At 45.9% G+C, this 20,789-nt stretch overlaps 1 pseudogene; it reads right to left on the bottom strand.

The window, feature by feature from the left end:
• LOC112857678 (transcription factor BTF3 homolog 4 pseudogene) overlaps nt 1-18,849 on the bottom strand; it is a 182,317-nt pseudogene extending 163,468 nt beyond the window's left edge.
• Nucleotides 18,850-20,789: the final 1,940 nt, after the last annotated feature.

The raw sequence follows: 20,789 nt of genomic DNA, 5'->3' as shown, positions 1-20,789 counted from the left end.
GCATGGTCTTCCTCACAATGGCTGCTATACATTTTGCTGTTCTTGAACCCCAGCCTCACCAACTAGACCTTCTGAAAATTCCTTCTCCCGCCCCTTTTTAAAGGAAATTCAAAACCATCACACATGAATGACTTCAGATGGTCTCTTCTCAGTCTGAAAATCTCTGTGCATCTTTGTTAGGCCTTGACTTTGGCTCTGCTTCATGGCTTCCCCAACAGCCTCATGACTTCTGGATTGCAAGTTGGCTTCAGCTGGGAAGCTTCTTGTGGAGGAGGAGAAGCACTACTGAGCCTCTAGTACTATTCCTGAGACTGCCTGGCAATTGGCAAAAATTCACTTACTCTTAGTTCACAACTTGGCATTCTGATCTACACCCAAGACTCTTGGAGACTTAGTTAATGTGAGTCACTCTCCAAGCTGGGTCAACTCAGGATGCACACCCCCCAGAGGGATCTGGGTGTACAAAGATGAAGATTCGGGTGATGCAAAAAGTTACTCCTTGCCCTGAGGTTCTTGTTGAGTTAACTGGACTCCTTTTCTCTTCCTTCCTCTCTCTCTCGTTCAGTGTAACAAAGGGGCCGTCTGATAGAGCTCCTAACATTTATCATTGGTTTAAAACTGTGCCACCTGATTTTAAAGTTTATTCCTTTTTTAAATTTATTTGAGACAGAGATAGAGAGCAAGTCGGGGTGGGGCAGAGAGAGAGGAAGACAGAATCCCAAGGAGGCTCTGCACTGTGAGCACAGAGCCCAATGCGGGGCTCGAACTCACAAACCGAAAGATCATGACCTGAGCTGAAATCAAGAGTCAGAGGTTTAACCAACTGAGCCACCCAGGCGCCCTGCCACCTAGATTTTAAAGTCCTTAAGATACAGGCCTTGTCTCCCGTATCTTGTACTCTAGCAGCCCAGTGTAGAGCAGGTGTTTCTGAGCTACCTTGCCCCAGGGGTGAGGGAGCTGGGATTCTATTTCTTATTTATCAATCAACTCCTATCAGTAATGAGTTGAGTGCTCCTCAGAGGAGATTCCAGCAGCAAGAGAAAGCTCCCAAGCAAAGAAATAGAGGTGGTGGCAGATGGAAGGCAAATTAGTATACACTGAACTGGTAAGGGAGAGTGGTAAAGGTGAGGCCCTGGCAGCGTCTGACACGATACACTAGATCCATGCCCACTTCACCATATCCTTTAATTCCTAGCTCTTGAATTCTTCTAAAGTCATATCTGCTGCTCAGTTTTAACCAGGTATCACTAGTATTGAAAAACTGGAATGAGCTAAGTCATGGGCTCATGGACCCATATGGTGAGTTGTCCTAGACCCTGACCCACAGATGCCTTTGGATGGATCCCTAGAAAGACATGACCCCACATCCCTCTCTGATGGCTTCATGATGGTTTCTGACGGTGGCTGGAAGGCTCAGCTGTAAAGTCAGGCTCTGTGGGAATGTTGGGATCCTATCCATCTCCTATCCCGTGCGTGCGTGACAGGCCAAGCCTGGTTGGGTGCGCGCGCGCGCGCGCGCGCACACACACACACACACACACACACACACACACACACACACACTGCAGCTCAAAACACCTGTTTTAAATGCTACGATTTTGATTACTTCCTTGCTATCTCTGTTCTGGGGGCAGACATAACTTCAGGGGGAAATAATCTATCCCAGGAGAAGGGATATGTGATTATATACATATAGCTCTGGAAGGGACATCGTGGTGCAACATTAAGGACAGCAGAAAATGGGTCTTAGCAGTGACAGAAAAAGCCAGCAGGAGAGGGAATGATAGTCTGGAAGGCTGGGACCTCATTTTTGCCGAAATCAACGTCAGATGGGTCTGTGTGTTTGGGTCGGTTTTCTCTCTAGAATATTTATATTAATGTCACTCTGTGGAAACATTCCATGCCTCTGACATTTCAATCTTTTCAGAGTGCTATTATGCATTCAGGGGAAATGAGAGACAGGGAAGTGGAGAAGAGAGAGGGGGAGGGGGTAAGGATTAGAAAAAAGAAGGTAAAACTGAATTAAAGATTGAAAAGGAAATTTGGTGCATCCTTTTAAAAAACAGAATGAGGCAGGGTTTCAGCATTTAACTTTTGAGGGGATACAAAGCATCCCATAACAACTTCTAAGAGAATCCTGGATTCCCAGGCAGGTCCAATCAGATGCTGGGAGGCGAGGTAAGCGGCTACAGCTGTAACTAAGATGAGGTGAAGATGGCCTGGAGCAGGAAGACGTCAGTGCTGACAGAGAGCCAGGATGGATTCCAGATACAGAGTTTGGGGTAGAATTGGTATATCCGCTGTGGCCTGGAAGTAGTAGGTAAATGAAAAGAGGATCGGGGATAACTCTGAGGTTCATTCCTTGAGCACCTAGACCATAAGGATTCATGCAGCTGAGACTTCCCATCTCCTATGTTGTGTCTTGCTGCGCTTGAACCCTTGGCTATTCCAACAGTAACCAGAGAGCTCCACGTCTAGAAGCCAACCCCAAAGATCCTGAGCCAGGATCTCTATTGGACACATCTTCTTGCTCCCAACAACGGACACAAGCTCTGAATGTGCAAAGTGTTCTGAGTTTAACTGTGGCTGCCCACCCCCCACCCTGCCACAGCATCCTAACCTCCAACACCTTAGACTGTGACCTTATTTAGAAACAGGATGTTTACAGTGGTAACAAAATGAGATTATTAGGGTGATCCCTAATCAAATACGACTGACGTCCTCATAGAAAAGGGGGAACTGGGATGCAAAGACAGACGTACACAGAGGGAAGATGATGTGAGGACACATAGGGAGAACACCACGTGAAGACAGAGGATAAAATGGCATGTGTTCAAGTCAAGGAACAACAGAGGACACCAGAAGCTAAGAAAGGAGCCTGGAACAGATTCTTCCCTAGCACCTTGAGTGAAAGCAGGGCCCTCCCTGCCAACACCTTGCTTTCATATTTCTGGCCTCCAGAACTGTGAGACCACAGATGTTATGTTAAGCCATTCACTTTGTGGGTCTTTGCTATGCAGCCCTAGTAACCTCGGACAGAAAAGCTACGGAATTAATCAGGAGCAGCTCTCAACCAAAGTCTAATGGGATCTGGTAGATAAATAGTCCAGTTCTCTTGCTTCCCTTAGTAGGAGAAACTCTGACATGTGGGTTTGGAGAAACCTGTTTCCAGGATTTTTTCAGTGGGATTTGGCTCCAGTCACCCACAGGGTAAATAGCGTCATAACCCATGGCTTCCTGCTTCAAGTCTCTACTTCCTACCAATGTTTCTGAGATCTCCCAAATAAACAACTTGCACACAAATCCTTGTCTCATGTGTACGTCTAGGGAAGCTCAGCCTGAGGTGGGAGTCGCCCATGGGCAGCTAATTCCTGCTGTCCCAGCCACACAGCTTGCTGCTTCTTGAGAAGGCCATCTTCCGCCCATCCTGGCTCTTGAATATTTCCGCACAATCTGTCATGGGATGCAGTGGTGCATAAAATGGCTCATCTATCTAAGGGAGTTACAGGGAAAAAAATACTTTCTTTTACCTCTGCTTTCCCTTCTATCTGTCCCCAAGCAATGGACTACCCAAGGATTGGGGGAAAGGAAGATTTGTCAATTACTATCCTGACAGTTAAGTAATACTTGAAAGGAGCAAAGCAACAATGTTTGTGATGTTCAGGCTTTCCTAAGCCAGGTCGCACTGTGCTTGGAAGAAGTTACAGAAGACAAAAGGATAGATAAGTTATAGACTATATACAATTTAATTGCTAGTGAAGATAAGAGCAGACAGGTAGAGCTGGAAGAATAACATAAGATCTTAGGGAGTGAAATGTCTCCAGCATGCATACACACAAGACACAACTGTGGTAGCTAAAAATATGTCCACACGTTTTTGACACTGTTCTCTTGAAAAGCAGAACCTAATTTCCCCCCTGGAGTGTGGGACTAGAAGTAGTGATTCATTTCTAACAAACAGATATGGTTGGAATTAATGATGTGTAACCTCCAAGACTAGATGGTCAAAGGCACTGTGGCTGCCTCCTTTCTTGCTCGGGTCACTCATGCAGGGGGAAGCCAGCTGCCATGTCATGGGGGACACATCAAACAGTCTATGGAGGGGCCCACATGGTGAGGAACAGTTGAGGCTTGCTACCAATAGCCACGTGATCCTCCAGTCCTAGCAAAACCTTTAGATGACCACAGCCTCAGCTGACATATTTTTTTAAATTTTTTTTAAGTTTTATTTACTTTTGAGAGAGAGAAAGAGAGACAGCACGAGCAGGGAAGGGGCAGACAGAGAGGGAGACACAGAATCCGAAACAGGCTCCAGGCTCTGAGCTGTCAGCACAGAGCCCGACATGGGGCTTGAACTCATGAACCATGAGATCATGAGCTGAGCTGAAGTTGGACACTTAACCAACTGAGCCACCCAGGTGTCCCACCATCACCTGACATCTTGACTGCAATTACAAGACACCCTGAACCAGAATCCAGCTAAGTCACTCCCAAATTCCTGACCCACAGAAGTTGTGAGATAGTAAATGCTTGCTGTTTTAGGCCACTGAATTTCAGAGGTAATGTGTTACCCAGCAATTAGACAACCAAGACGGCTACATACTATCTGATTATTAGTGGGGATGGAGAGACAAACAGGAAGAACTCACCATAAAGATTTCAGGGAGTGGAAGTGCTTTCACACATGACATACAACAGAGACCAGTATTTCTTTTCTTATTCTCTACCAAACCAAGGTGAGACACTGGAGAAAATTTAAAATACAGAAAATTCTCATGGAACCAGAGTTTTTGAGCTGAACAAAAATTCAGAGTAGAAAAATCTTCATTAAAAAAATGATAGAAAAATAAATAAATAATAGATAGAAAAACTTACATTCAAGAGAAAAGAGGTGATTTCCCCGAAGACATCACATCCATTTTGGAGGGATCCTGGTCGGACTTGGAGGCAACAGGCAAATTTGGAGGAATCATGGATTCCAGGAAACTCCAAAAGTCCAGGCAGTGATTTTTCTGCATCAACACTGAAGGTTCAGATATATTTACAATTGCTAAGAGATCAAACTACCAGTGGAAGTCCAATATAGGATTGATATGTAAAACTGATTTTTCTGCTTAAGGAAAATTGTTAGAATCTTTCCTTAAACAAATCATAAAGTCCTGAGACTCAGACAGAAAGTAAGTGTTGACTCATATCCAGCTACTTCTCGAAAACACCTGGCTTACCACGTGACTATTCCAGTCTTCAAAAGGAAGATTCTTGAATACAAAGACTGGTTGAGGAGAAACCTATAAATTGGAGATGCCCTACGGTGGTTGCCTACCTACTGGGCTGCTCCTTCACCTCTTGAAAAGATTCATTTTCAGAAGTAAGTGTTGGTATTACTTTGTGGAGTCCCAGATAACATCAGTTTGGGGAAGTCCCATGCCTAAATGACCCCTAGGAATTTTTTTTAAGCAAACAAATACCAACCAGATACCCAGAAATACTTCAGACAGATGTTTTTTCAAAGGCATGCTCTCTTTTCCCTACCTGGCAATATCTTTTTGCAAATAGTCATAGACCTAGAGTTTTTATAAACTTGACTCTCACACACAATTCTGTGTGACCCAGACACTGCCTTCCTCTCCCACCCAACCAGGTACCACTCTCCCCTTGATCACTCCTTGCCAACCATATGGATTTTTTGTTGTTGTTTCTAAAACAAAACTGGGGGGCGCCTGGGTGGTGCAGTCGGTTAAGGGTCCGACTTCAGCCAGGTCACGATCTCGCGGTCCGTGAGTTCAAGCCCCGCGTCAGGCTCTGGGCTGATGGCTCAGAGCCTGGAGCCTGTTTCCGATTCTGTGTCTCCCTCTCTCTCTGCCCCTCCCCCGTTCATGCTCTGTCTCTCTCTGTCCCAAAAATAAATAAACGTTGAAAAAAAAAATTTAAAACAAAACTGGCTCTTTCCTACTTTAGGGCTTTTGCCCCTGCTATTGTTGTCATCTAGAATGTTCTGATATCCTGGTTCTTAGATGCAGTTCAACGTTCAATGTCTCGATGTTCAAGTCTCAGGTGGAATGACCCTACCTCAAAGAAGCTTCCCTAATGACTGTGGACTCCCCTCCCCTTTCTATCTGTGATGGTCAACTTGGCGAAAGTCCCCATTGAGTCAATGAAACACTAGTCTAGCTGTTGCTGGGGAGGTATTTTATAGATATGATTAAGTCTATGATCAGTTTATCTTCCATAATCTGGGTGGGCCTGATCCAATCAGTTGAAAGGTGTTAAGAGCAAAGCTCAGGCTTCCCTGAAAAAAATAGAAATTCTGCCAGTGGAAAGCAGCTTCAGGATATGCCCTGCTCCAGCCTACCATTCCTCACAGACTGCCCTACAGGCTTTGGATTTGCCCATCCAGCTCCCGTAACTGCTTAAGCCAACTCCCTGCAGTAATCTCAGAACAGAATCCCACTGGTTCTCTTCCCCTGGTGGCACCCTCAAAGATACACCATCCCAGGTGCTCCACGTATTTCTTCGGTACTAACATTGCCTGACTTAGGAAATAAAAAAAGCAGGATGCAATTTGGGTAAATACATCTTCAAAAAGTGGTTTATAAAAATCTGATATTTAAATTTAACTGGACCTCCTGTATTTGATCTGGCAACCTTGGAGAAGAGCAGAACATGGCCGAGTAGGAGGACCCTAAGCTCGTGTTGGCCCACATGTAGGAGTAGATATCACTCACATCCATGTAAATAACCTAGAGAAAACTTTGAAGACTGGCAAAATAAAGTTCACAATGAAAATGTAGAGAAGCAGCAACATCTGAGCAGTTAAGAAGGGGAGAAGGGAAGGAGTGGCAGGCACGGAGAGGGGACAGCACCAGGGAGCCCACATGGGAAGACAAATCCCCATGACTCTGGCTTTGCAAACCAGAGGGGCTGAATTCCCTGACTTTGTATAACCAGTAGGACTTGGAGCCCGGAGCTTTAAAAGGCAGCTGACTCAGCACTGGGCAAGCCAGGAGGGCAATTTTGTGATCTGACAACCCTACTTGTCACAATTTGAGTCTCCCTTGTTTATGGGTTTGCTTGCTTGCTATTGTCGGTCTCCCCCATCTACTCTGGAAGCTCTGGCCGGGACCCTGTATGTAGAGTCTTGTGGCTGTAACCCTAGTTCCTAAAATAGTGCCTGGCACAGAGGGTATCTACTAAATATATAGAGGAATGAATAAATGAATGTATATTATCTGCACATTCATGCTTTCTGCTTTGAGAGCCTCAAATCATCCCTCACTCATAGAAACCAGGTTTCTGTTCATGAGTAATTGAATGGATGGTATCAAGAGTGTGTGGTCTCCCTTTCTACCTTGCCACTATCAGTGCACAGGAGAGAGTTAGTGTGATTATCTGACTGTTTTAAGAGCAGTTGGCTCTTATTATTTTGGAAAAATGAGCAGAAAATGGGAAAACAAAAATGCTGATGGCAGTGGTAAGAGGCTTGTCTCAAAAACTTAGTATAATCATGATGACAATGGAAATCGTAAGGCATGCCAAATATAGCAAATCTTCAGCCCCGATCAGAAGCTTACAGAACTTAGATTGCTTGGCTGTTCAATTATGAATGGAGAAAAGAGAGCAATAATCAGAACATGCATGGAGTCCCAAAGCTCGTCACTGAGAGCTGGCTGAAAGTCAAATGAGGAAGTTTTTCTTTCAGCATCTGGAGGCAGAAACCGCTTTCAAGAAGTGAATCTATTGTTTGACTGGGACATTGGCCTTCTGTTCTACTTGCAACTTAAGCCTCTGCTCAAGTGGCACCTGTTCCCTGTAGACTTTCCAGATGTCTATCAACCCACCCCCAAGAACCTTTCTCTCTCTCTTCCCTGGGGAAGTGTGGGGTGTGAAACCATTTGAAACATGTGTTTTCACTTTTACTTATATTTTAGTTACCTGCTATTGACTCCACCTCCTCTTCTAGGTAGCAAATTCCTTAGAAGTAGGGAATATTTTACAATCCCCACCACACACACACACACACACACACACACACACACACACACACACACACAGGCTTATGTACAGGGGCTCAGTTCCATGGTGGAAATCAATCTGCACTTGAAGCTGAAAGGCGTGGATACTGGTGGAATATACCTATCAGCCTTATTCCTACCCACCTACCAATGGACACTGAAAATACCTTTGCCTGAAACAATTCTGTCCTCCCTGCTCCAGTGCCTGAAATATCTGCCATTACAGTCCCACCTGTGGGCTGAGGCATCTCATCTATTGACTCTAGGTTGAAATCAATGTGCCTCCAGCCAGGCTTAGTAGGAAAAGTGGGGATGAAGAAACAGCAGTGCACTGGAGGCCTGGAGACAAGGACTTATGCTCCAGCTCTCCTACATACCACCTATTGGATCTCCTACCCCCCCTTCTGTAACTCAGCCTCTCTTATCTTGTTTTGTCATTTATGAACCATGCATCATAACCACACCTACCCTAACAGGACTGATAAGACATGATTTCTCAACCTTAACACTGTTGACTTTTTTGTCTGATAATTCTTTCTTGTAGGGGATGTTCTGTGTTTAGCAACATCCTTGGCCTCCACCTAAAAGAAGGGGCCAGTGACCTTCTCTACCAGTTGTGACAACCCAAAACACCTCCAAATATCCTCTGGGGGCAAAGTCACCCACTGTTGACAATCACCGCAGCAAAATTCCGATGCTCCTGTGCCATCCTCCCTCCCCCACCCAAGGACCCTTGTGATCATATTGGGCCCACCGGGATAATCTCCTCAACCCAAGATCCTTGACTTAATCATCTACAAAGTCCCTTTTACCATGTAAGATAACATATTCACAGGTTCTGGGGATTAGGATGTGGACATCTCTCGGGGTGGGGGGGCACTATTCAACCTATAGCAATCCACTATCTGTCCCTAAAACTTCATGTCTCCCTCATATGCACCCCATTCCAAGTTCCCCAAAACTCTCAACCCCTAACAGCATAACTCAAGTCCAGAATCTCATCTAGGTCTCAATTAGCTCAAAAGTCTCAGATCTCATCCCCTAAATCATTTAAAGGAGGTGCAAGCAAGACTCTTGGTATGACCCATCTAGGGGCACAATTCCTCAACATCTATGGACGTGCGAAACTAGCAAACAAGTTATCGGTCCCTCCTGGAGCAGATCCCACCAGGATAACGATTACAGACATTCCTGGTCAAAAAGGGAGAAAAATGAAAGGAAAAAAGAAGTCACTGGTCCCAAGCAATGTCTAACTCCAACTGGGCAAACTCCATTAGGTTTCAAGGCCTGGCTCCCAGCTCTGTCCTGAGCCCAGGGATTGGCTCTCTCCTTCCCTTTTTGTGATGGGTAGCATTTGTTTGCAGCTGAGTAGTTTTATCAGCCTGTTTCCTGCTTGTAGAGTTCTGAGAGTTTGACAGTCTTCTTTCACTTTGTTCTCTCTGTCCATTTCTGTCTGGCTGATGGTATTTCTGCTGATAGAATCCTCTCAAAAGTCTGGTAGGTCTCCTACATACGTCACAGGGATTCACTCCATCTGGCCCTCCGGCCAAATGTGGCGTATTGCTTCTATCTGTAAATAAAGTTTTATTGAGACACAGGCACACCTGTTTACGTATTGTTGATGGCCAGGCTACTTTCATTATACAGTAACAAGAGTGGAGTAGTTGCAACAGAGAGAATATGATCTGCAAAGCTGAAGCTATTGACTGTGGCCCTTAACAGAAAAAGTTTGCTGATCCTTGGGACAGAGGAGAAACTCAGTAAGTAGTAGTTTGGGAAAAAAAAAAAAAAAAAAAAGACAGGCTTCGGTGGGTTACAAAACCAGTGCCACATGGAGGTGGTTAGTGTTTCAGAAGTGGTTGCGGGAAGTGCTAGGAGGGAAGTGAGACAAGGTGAGGAATGAATGAACAGGAGAGGACAGAACTTAAAAAGTAAAATTGATCTTGGTACGCTGCCTTGGAAGCCTGGAGCCAGGGCAAATAAGGAGCAAAAACAGAATGAAGGCAAACAGTCAACCAAAAGAAAGGAAAGAAACCCAAAGTGGGCTCAACTGAAAAAGAAAAATCGCACGTGGAGTGGTGCATCAAGACCCTCAATTTGCAGGAACCACGTTGCTTCCTTGTCATCCTCCCTCCAACAAGAATTCTGCTGTGCACACAACTGGGTGGCATTTGCTTGATTCTATGTGCCAGCGTCAGGTTCCTAATAAGCCTCTCCCCTTTGCTTTTACTCGGTGGAAATGAGAACACACCAAGGGTGAGGTTTGTGTGCTGTCTGGGGGGCTTTCACAAAAAGACAGCTTGATTAGCCTTATTTAAAATATGATTGCTCCTTGAATCCCTGTGCATAAATCAACTTCAGGTGATTGTGCCTGTCACAGGCCCCTGCTCGCCTGGTTACCGGTTCAGCGTGTTCTTTGCCCTAAACAAAGCAGGACAAATTAGAGGCAGAGACCCGCTCGGGGTCCTAGACATTAATAGAAACTGATTTTCCCTTGAAAAACAGCTCACTTTGGGAGTTGTAAATAGGAAGAAATAAACTACTCAAAAGAAGCTTTGAGACCACGGCCTGGAGCAGGCTTGGCTATTGGAATGGAACCGGTTTGGGTTTGGGGTTTGGGGCTTGGGTGGAGATGGCATGTCAAATTTTGTGGTTACTCCCTAAACACACACCAACTGTTTCAATATCAGATCTGAATATGCTGCAACTCCCCCACCCCCAAGGCCATGTCTCCTCCCCAAAGAGTTAAGCCAAGAGCCCAGGACAGTTTGCTCCCCATGCGGATAGGTGTTCTGGAGTTAGCAGGCAATGTATTCTATTTCAGGAAATCAGACCAAATAAAAACCATTCCAATTAAAAAGCGCCACCGGGCAAATAGAACAGCAAGGGCCCACCTCACACAAAACAGATCAACCACAGAGTTCAGCCTTTCCTACGTGTTGTTGATGGCAGAGTCACTGCCCGGAGTTTATTCAACGGGATAAAAGGTGCCTGGTAATTTGCACTGAGAGGACTCTTTTCCCACACAGCCGTCACAAAGCATTTTGATGTGCTTATCATTTACAACGGCCCACAGGAGGAGCGGAATCGAAAAGTGATTGTGATTCCAAACACTACTGAACCCAGTAATTATATGGCTTATTAATACCGAGCCTCAACTAAGCCGCAGATATATTTTGAGAAACACACACACACAGAGACTCGCCCCCCAAGCCCTCGGAACATGCTTCATTAAAAACCTGAAATATGGGGCTTCCTGTAGGGATATCTCATCTTGTGGAGTCGGGTTCCCAATCCTTACAAAAAATGAAAATTAGCTACAGTGAGCTTTGGGGAAAGCCCCACAAATGCCCACAAGTCCAGCAAGATGCTCAACTGTGCGAGGCAGGAACTCACCACCCACGTGTCCGTCAGGTGAGGCGGGAGGGAGGACCGGCCGTCCACTGCTGCACTGGCACCCCCTTTTCTTGCTCTCTCTGTTGAGGACATGGAGGTGAATTCACTTGAGCCAAAAATGTAGGTTATGTAACTTTACCCTGACGGACAGCCCCGGAGTGCCCGTCCCCACTACCAACATGAAAAGTACAAGGGTGCTTTTTGTAGGAAAAGGACCTGACGCTGGATTTTCCACTACCTGATAATAAACACCCGTCATTTTCTCATCAGCTAAAAACACTACCAAGGTCCTCCACCGCCTTTCTCTCCTAAACAAACCAACTCGGGCATCTGAAGAATCTGAAGACCGGTAAGCCTTTTCTCTCTTTTTCCCTCTCTCTCATTAGCATTTCCAAAGGGAATGCTCCAAGCTACCTGGGGGGGACAGTGCCCTGAAATTTCAGACACCTCCAAAGGACTCCTTCCTATGCTGATGTAGGCATTTGAATACGGAATATGCAATGTCTCGGGCACAACTTGATTTCTAGAAGCTACAAGGTCACAGGTAGATGCACGAACTTTGGGGTTCAGACTCTTAATTAAAAGCGCCAGGTACCAGGGCACCTAGGTGGCTCAGTCCCTTAAGCATCAGACTTTGGCTCAGGTTTGTGAGTTGGAGTCTTCTGTCAGAGCAGAGCCCAATTCCAGTCCTCTGTCTCTCTCTCTCTCTTTTTCTGCCCCTCCCCTGCTTGTGTGCTCTCTCTCTCAAAAATAAATAAACATGAAAGAAAGAAAGAAAGAAAGAAAGAAAGAAAGAAAGAAAGGAAGGAAGGAAGGAAGGAAGGAAGGAAGGAAGGAAGGAAGGAAGGAAGAAAAAGAAAGAAAGAAAAAGAGAAGTACCAGCAACCAACTCAAAGCTTAGGTAAAAGGCACAAAGTTTCTGACTCATGCAAATGAAAATCTGCCTGTAGTATTGGCCTTGGGATTCAAGTCATGCAAATGATAAGGATCTCTCCGAGTGTCAGGCTTGCTTTTCTTTAAGGGTTGGCCTCATTCCCTCCTATAACAAGAGAACTCCATCATGTCGGGGCGGTTGGGTGAGTGGCATGAACTTTACTCACATCACCTCAGCTTCGTGCCTTCAGAGGAACAAGGCTCTCTCCCCTGCCAGTCACGGACGAATCCCCACGGAAGGATTCTGATAGGCTGCGCTGGGTCACGTGCCTCCTCAGCCCACTCACTGGGGCCGGAGGGATGGGGCTCTGTGATTGGTCAGACCTCAATCTCGTGACCGTCCTGTGGCCAGAAGGGAGAACCACAGAGTGTGGCAGCCTGACCAGGGCCACGTGCAGCTCGTGGTGACAAGCGTTTTCCCAGGAAAGATGAGGGGAGGTTGCAGATATATTATGAAGCAATGAAAAAAGACGAAACAGCCACCATTCACTTCAGGGTCACACAAAATATAACACAAAGGACGGTCTCACGCCTACCATCCCACGTGCAAACAAACATCTTAATGATGCTGCCGTTCAACTAACTTCACCGGCATTATTTATGACATTAGCCTGCAACTAGTGTGTCATTTTAGCAGTTGGTGCCAGATTGCCACCCCTGAACAGAAATCCATAACTTGGAGAAGGCCAGAAAGCAGTGTTTCTCCAACGCCAGTATCGACTCACTTCATAAGTCAGGGTTTTGCAAGTTTTATAATTATAGTGGTTTACCCGTAAAACAGAAACAGAAACCCAATGCCGTAATTGCTTGCCGTACTTGTAGCAATTTCTCCCGGCAGCTCCACGAACCACCTACGTTATCCATCATCTACCACAGGGTGGACTGAACATTTGCAGAGCAAGTATTCTGCTGCCATTCCAGGCAGCAAGTCACGCCAGAGGTCACGATAGTTTTGATCTCTTTCTCTTACCCCCTCCCTGGAAGTGGGGTCTCTGGTCTAGCAGCATCTGCACCGCCTAGGAACTTATCTGAAATGCAAATGCTTGGACGCTGTCCCAGACCCACTGAATCTGAAAGGGAGAGTGAGGGCAGCATAGATCTGTGTTTTAACAAGCCCTCGAGGTGATTCTGATGCTAAAGTTTGCCCAATCCTGCCTTATATAATGTTCCATTGTCATAGTGACCTCGGATTCAGCACACATATGCTTCCTCTTTTGGTTTCCTGCTCACAAACTTCCCATTGTCTACAGAATAAATTATATACTTAGTTTAGCATTCAAAGATTTTAGCAATCTCATCCTCCAAACTTACTGCCTATTAATGTGTTTATTGTCATGAATCTTATTTATTTATTGAGCACTCACACTGAGCCAAGCATCCTGCAAGGTCCCTAACATATGCTGTGTATTAGTCTGCTCAGGCTGCCATAACAAAATACCATAGACTGGGTGGCTTCGACAACAGATACTTATTTTCTCATGGTTCTAGAGGCTGGAAGTCCAATAGCAAAGTGCAGGCCAACTCAGTTTCTAGAGAGACCTTTCCTGGCTTGCAGACCACCGCCTTCTCACTGTGTCCTCGCATGGTGAAGAAACAGAGCAGGATCTTGCTCTCTTCTCCTTCTTATAAAGCCACTCTCATGACCCTAGGTAACCCTAATTGTCTCCCACACGCCCCTCTGCCAAATGCCATCACACTGAGGGTTAGGGCTTCAACATGTGAATGGGGGTAGGAGGGACACAATTCAGTCCATAGTATGTTGGTTCATGTAAGCCTCCCACCAAGCCTGTATTATTGAGCCTGGTGACTATTGAGAAAACTAAGGTTTAGAGAAGCTAGGGAAGCAGTCCAAGACCACAGTTAGTAGGTAGTGGTGCCAGAGGTCAGTCTTGCTGTGGTACTCAATCCCACACAGGGCATCCTGTGGACTGTTCTATCCATGGCTGCCTGCTTTTCCAGACCCATCCCATGGCCTCCTTCCCTGATGCCTTGTTCATAGCACTCCCCAAACTGGATCACCTCCCCAGACACCCCCCACCCCGAACCCGTTTGTTTAAATGCATTGAGTCCCAGAAAACAAATGATCTTCACCTAGTGTCCTAACCAGAATGATTTTCTTTTTTCTTTTCTTTTTTCCTTTTTTGGAGTAACTTTCTTCATTCTTTTCCTCATCTATGATTCTCAGAGTTCTTTTGCTCCTCTGATTTCTATTTGCTTACCTCGCGCCTTGTACAAATCCCCAACCTTCCTTACTAAATTTACTTCCCAAAGCTCAGTGGATACTTCCATGGACCATTATTAATAAATATTATTAGCATTTTATTTTTTTAATTTTTTTAACGTTTATTTATTTTTAATGTTTATTTATTTTTGAGACAGAGAGAGACACAGCATGAGCAGGGAAGGGGCAGAGAGAGAGGGAGACACAGAATCTGAAACAGGCTCCAGGCTCTGAGCTGTCAGCACAGAGCCCAACGCGGGGCTCAAACTCACAAACTGTGAGATCGTGACTTGAGCCGAAGTCAGAGGCTTAACCGACTGAGCCACCCAGGCGCCCCACGTTTATTTATTTTTGAGACAGAGAGAGACAGAGCATGAACGGGGGTGGGGCAGAGAGAGAGGGAGACACAGAATGTGAAGCAGGCTCCAGGCTCCGAGCCTTCAGCCCAGAGCCCGACGCGGGGCTTGAACTCACGGGCCGCGAGATCGTGACCTGAGTCGAAGTCGGATGCTTAACCGACTGAGCCACCCGGGCGCCCCAGATTATTAGCATTTTAAAACCTTTTGTAAATATCTGCCACATTCTAGCTATTGTAGACTTCCTAAGAAATTAAATGTACTGTCTGGAAGGAGGTGAGGACCTCAAATAAGCAAATTGAAATGATGGGCACAAAGTGTATTTGGCCAATAGTTTTCAAATACTTTTTTTTCTTTCTTTTTTCTTTTTCTTTTTTTTAATTTTAGGGATAGTGGTGGAATCAAATGAAGCAATAACAGGACGGGTGCACTGGAAGGAATAATGTGTGAAATCACTACCAGTGGTTAGTTCTAATACAAGTATGACAACAGAGTGGTGTATAAAGCAGGGATCAGCAAACTCCATCCTGAATCACGATCACCTGGAGGGCTTATTAAAACACAGCTAACTGCTGCTTCCACTCCTCCTTTCTGATCCAGGAAGACAGGATGGGCCTAAGAATTGGTTTTTCTAAGTTTCTAGGGACTACTCATACTCCTGGTTCAGGGACCATAGCTGGAGAACCACTGATCTAAAAGTCTTCCTTGTTAGAGATTTAGAAGTGGAAAGGCATGTATCATTCAGATGCTTTGCCAACAAGTAACAGAAACCCTGTTTGCATATAGTTTGGATGACAGGCATTGCAAGAAGTATATCAGCAGATGATGGCGTGATGAAGAATGAGCCTCTTGCCATCCTTCTGTCCTGCCATCGCTGTCAGGTACACGTTGCTCTTCATAATTACAAGGAAGCTGCCACAGGAACTCATTAACATGTACCGGAAGGAGCGGAGGGTTTTCCTCCATGTGTTTTTGGGTTTTTTTTATCCAGGAGGAATGTCTCTCCAAGAGCCTCCTAGCGGATATCCCCTTAAAACCCACTGGCTATGATAGCCACATGCCCACAGTTGTTAGCAAGGGTGGTGAACCTACCACAATCAAATGAGAGCCAACAACATTCCCCTCGTAATATGGGACAGTGACCTCTTGAATTCAACCAAGGTCCTGCCAACTACGTGGAAGGTGGAGAAAGGTCCTTAGGGGAGGCTACTGACAGTGTCAGCCACATCACTCACACCTCCTCCTCTCTGGGTTCCACCAGTAGAGAAAACTGGCACAAGGAGGTATGTAGGCGGGGGCCAAAGTATCACAGGGCTTTCTGGGACCCTACACTGGAGAATGTCTGCAGTGCACATTGGTGCTCTTCCTACCCAGCATTCAAACCCTCTCTTCTCCTAGCAGCATCCCAATTTTCTTCTGCGGAACCCTCCACACCCATTTTGGACAATCTTGGTGGGTTGGTCAAGCAAGGTGTGCTGGCCTCACCTGGCCCACCCCATCATTCGAGGTTGACCAATCTGAGGGTCTCTCCTGGGGATATTAACCTTGCATAAGGTGATATAAGAATAGAACACATTTGGAGTGGAGAAATGTCCTCCCTCTCCAGAAAAACAAAGTATCCTTCAGCCCTTATACTTCTCCTCCTATTCTCATCTTGTAGCTACATATGTTAATGCTCTGTTGGCTACTTTACATACACAACCTCACCAAATCTTGGTGATAATCCTATAGGGCGAGTATCGTTACTCCAATTTTGCAGATGAAGAAACTGAAGGTCAGAGAGGTTCGGCGCTAGTAACTGGTAGAGCTTGGTACTGAATTTATACTTATCAGACTATAGAGCCCTATCTTTCTTACTATTCTTCATTATCAAGAGAAACAGCCTTCTCCCCAAACAGCACAGTAAAATGGCTGATGATCTTTTGTCCTTTTTTCCTCTGTCCACACACCCAGGAGTCTTAGTACCCACACCACACTGCTGTCTAATCTAGGCTTGTTAGGACCAGGCAGTATTTCACAATCCCCCAAGCAGACATCTGTTATTTCTGCCCTTTCGCGATCTTTCCCCCAGCTTCTGGTATCAACCCAGCTTTTCTGTGGCTCAAGAGTTAACTCAGTGCCACCTCTCCCCTCTCCCTCAAGGGATGGTGTGATATTGTGATTTATAATAAGAAATGTGCATTTGGTCCCCCTCCCATTTCTGGCTTGGAGCTCCTAAAACCCTTGGAATTTTCTAAGTGATGAGAGTGATAAAGGTGTCTTTTGTTATTTTAATGATGTGACATTTGGACAGCACCTAAGGATAGGGGCTGGTTGCAAGGAGAACACACCATGTGATTCTTGTGATTCAAGGGTTGGAACTCTGAGTCCTACCCCACCCCTCCCCCTCTTGGGGGGTGGGGGGGAGAGGGGCTGGAGATCCAGTACAATCACCAGAGGTCAATGATTTAATTGGCCGTGCCTGTGTGGTAAAGCCTCCATTAAAAACCCGAAAGGAGGGGATCAAGAGCTTCCACGTTGGGGAGCACGTGGAGATTTGGGGAAAGCGTCATGTTTGCTCAGAGAGGGCATGGAAACTCCGCCTCCTTTCTCCATACCTTCCCTATGCATCTCTTCCAACTAGCTGTTTCTGAGTTCTATCCTTCTATAATACACTGGTAATCTAGTAAGCAAAGTGCTTCTCTGAGTTCTGTGAGCCACTAGCAAATTAATTCAACCCAAGGAGAGGGTCATTGGAACCTCTCCAGTCAATAGCAGGTAGGTTAGAAGCATAGGTGACAACCTAGACTTGCAACTGCCCTCTGAAGAGTGCGGCCACAGGACCTGACTAAATGTGACACTCACTTATAGAGCTCCTCTTATAGGCACAGCATTGTGCCATGCACTTTACATGCAGTATCTCATGATCTTCTTGACAGCTCTTCTAGGGCAGTAATGTTACTCTTCCCATTTGACAGATGGGGAGTGGAAGCTCAAAAAAGTAAGTAATTTCCACACGGTCACTCAAGTTAAATAAGCGATAGAGTCAAAATCCAAGAGTCAAATCCCAGAGCCTGAGTTCTGAACTAACACAGGTCACTTTTGAATAAACACCTGTGTCTCTCAAAGGTCCGTTTTAAAAAAAGCCTCAGCCATGTAGAAGTGTGACTTGTTTTCAGTCCCTTAAGAATGATGGGGATTAGTTCTTCTGAAACTCCCAAGGCACTAGCTTTCACCCTGGCTGGCGGTAATCTAGCGCCTGAAGCTGCCTAAGTAAACAAGTGCAGGCACACTGATTTCCTTAATTCAGGATTCTCTCCATCTCTGTCTTCTGGCCCCCTTTCTCTGAACTCTTCATGTCTGCTAGGTGACCTCACTCATTCCCAGGTGTCCCATGTGTGGATGAATCCCAAGCTCACATCTTTATCCCAGACTTGGTACCAAATCTCCACTGCCTTGGTTCCACCTGCTGCCAGGACCTTGGCACCTGAATTCTCCCTAGTGTAGCGCAGGCTGGGGTGCCCGCCCAGACCCCACAGGGTCCTTCTGTTTCCCATTTCCCAGCTGCTGCCTGCAACCTTCTCCAGAGCGTTGCCCTTGGGCAAAGACAGTGCCGCCTCACCCAGAAGTTCCTGCCAGATCCCAATACCCCCACCTTCACCTGACCTCAGGTGTGGAAATGGTAAAGAGAGGTGAGGGATACATGTAGGACAGTTATAGTTCCTGTGCCAAGAGTCTAGTGCACATTCCTTACACTAGCAATCAGTACACCTCTACCCTGGCTACAAATCTTCCCTCCTACTCAGCCACAGAGCCATTCCTCAGCCCTCAACATTCCCTCTGCTTTCTAGTCTGCTTGTCTTTACTCACTCAGGTTCTTCTGCTTCCTCTCTTCCAACCACCAAAATTCTACTCGTCCTTTGAAGGCCAGTGACATTGCCACTTTGCCCATGACGCATTCCCAAATTACACTTTTGCTTACCACATGGGTTACTGTTAGATATGCCCAGGTCTCTAATTACCATGGTCCAGAAAGAATCCGATTCATCTTAACTAACTCTAAGGGCTATGGTTGAAGTGTGTCCCACCAAAAGCTGTTGAAGTCCTAACCCTTGGTACCTGTGACTTTGACCTTATCTGGATATGGGGTCTTTGCAGGTATAATCAAGTTAGGATGAGGTCATTGGGGTGGGCTCTAATCCAATATGACTGGTGTCCTTGTAAGGAGAAGAGACACAGAAACAAACGTGCATAGAAGGAAGATGCACAGGGAGAACAACAGGTGACCACAGAGACAGAGACTGGAACAATGCATCTACAAGTCAAGGAATGTCAAGGGTTGCTGGCAATCCCAGCGGCTAGAAGAGAGGCCTGGAACAGATTCTCCTCTAGGACCCTCAGAGGGAGTGTGGTCCTGCCAACACGTTGATTTCAGACTTCAAGCCTCCAGAACGGGGAGAGAATAAAGCCTCTGTTACTTTAAGCACCCCAGTTGCTGGCACTTTGTCACGGCAACCCAAACCAGAACATTAAGTGTCTCACGCGATGCCTTATGCAGAGGAGGTAACAGACAGTGGCTTGTTGAATCCACATGGTGGTCGTTTATTTTTCTCACTTGTTCTTTTAGAAAGTATTTAATGTTTACTGCATTGCAGTGTATTTTGCAAATATGTTGGCAGAAACTCAAATTTTCTAAACCTTTGGTTGTTTGTCATTCCGTACCTGTAAGCTACCCTTTCCCTATCAATTGCCCTTCCCGATAAATTCCATATGTATCATATTTGTCAGGGAGAAGAGAGCTTCCACTAATATTAGTTACAGAATGTTGCCCTTAATAAGTTTTCTAGAAGTGATTGTCACATTTGGTCAGGAACTGTAGCCAAGAGAGTGGTATCTGTGGTCAGGTGAGACCTCAGGGATCTCTTATATCACCTCTACAGGGCTAAATAGCAAGAGCTCTGGAGTCACAGCGAGTTCAAGTTCTGGCTGTGCCACCTACTAACTCTTAAGAACTTGTACCTTGGTCTCCTCTTCTGTAAAATGGGGGTGTCGATCACATATATCTCAATTCTGCGAGGTTGTTGCATGGATTAAAATAAATCAACGCATGTAATAGGCTGAGAATGGTGCCATTAGTGAGAGTTCAAGAAATGAACTAGTATTTATTAGCCCTTCTACTCCTCTACTGACTCACCAAGGGCCAACCTCACAATGCTTTACAGCTCCATCCCCTCAGTTAGGATTCCCAGATACAGCAGTCACTGGAGATACTGTGCCGGGCCAACCGGCATAAGCATAGAGAAGAAAAACACTCTGTTATTTGCTGAATGGCTCTGGCTCGTATCTCTGTGTGCAGGAGCCCATCTTTATGACTGTCTTTTTGAGAGACTCTGCAGGGCTCTCAGTTGGGAGTCAAGCCTTGATTTATCATATTTTAGAATAACCCCCATAAACCTATGTAATCCAGTCTCTGGGCAATAGTCTGTCCGCAGAAACAGAAAAAGACAGCCAAAAGTGACCTTTCAGATGAGATTGAAGAGGCTTCTGCTCCCAGCCTGCTGCAGTCTCTCTTCCCCTCTCTCCACAGCTGACTACTGCTCTGGAAACTCTGCCCTCTGACTCTCTTGATTCTTCATTCTCAACCTTCTGCTCCTCCATCCAGGCTTCAGGGTCTTTGAAGCCCTAATGCCTTTCCATCTACCTTTCCAGACCCATCTCTCTCCGCCATGCTCCTGATGCTAGAGCACCAAATCTTGGAACGGGTGCAGATCTGCCTCTCAGGAGAAGACCTCCAGGAGGAGGAACTGAGCCAGGGGAGAGAGAATCCCCCTTGGCTACAGGTGCAGTGGTATGAGGGACAGTCGGGGGCAGCTAGTGGCCCATCTCACACCA

The sequence above is a fragment of the Puma concolor genome, chromosome A2 (assembly GCF_028749965.1).
Source record: "Puma concolor isolate L17-30 chromosome A2, mPumCon1.1.hap2, whole genome shotgun sequence".
NCBI classification, from domain to species: domain Eukaryota; kingdom Metazoa; phylum Chordata; class Mammalia; order Carnivora; family Felidae; genus Puma; species Puma concolor.
This window is presented reverse-complemented; position numbering and strand designations above follow the sequence as displayed.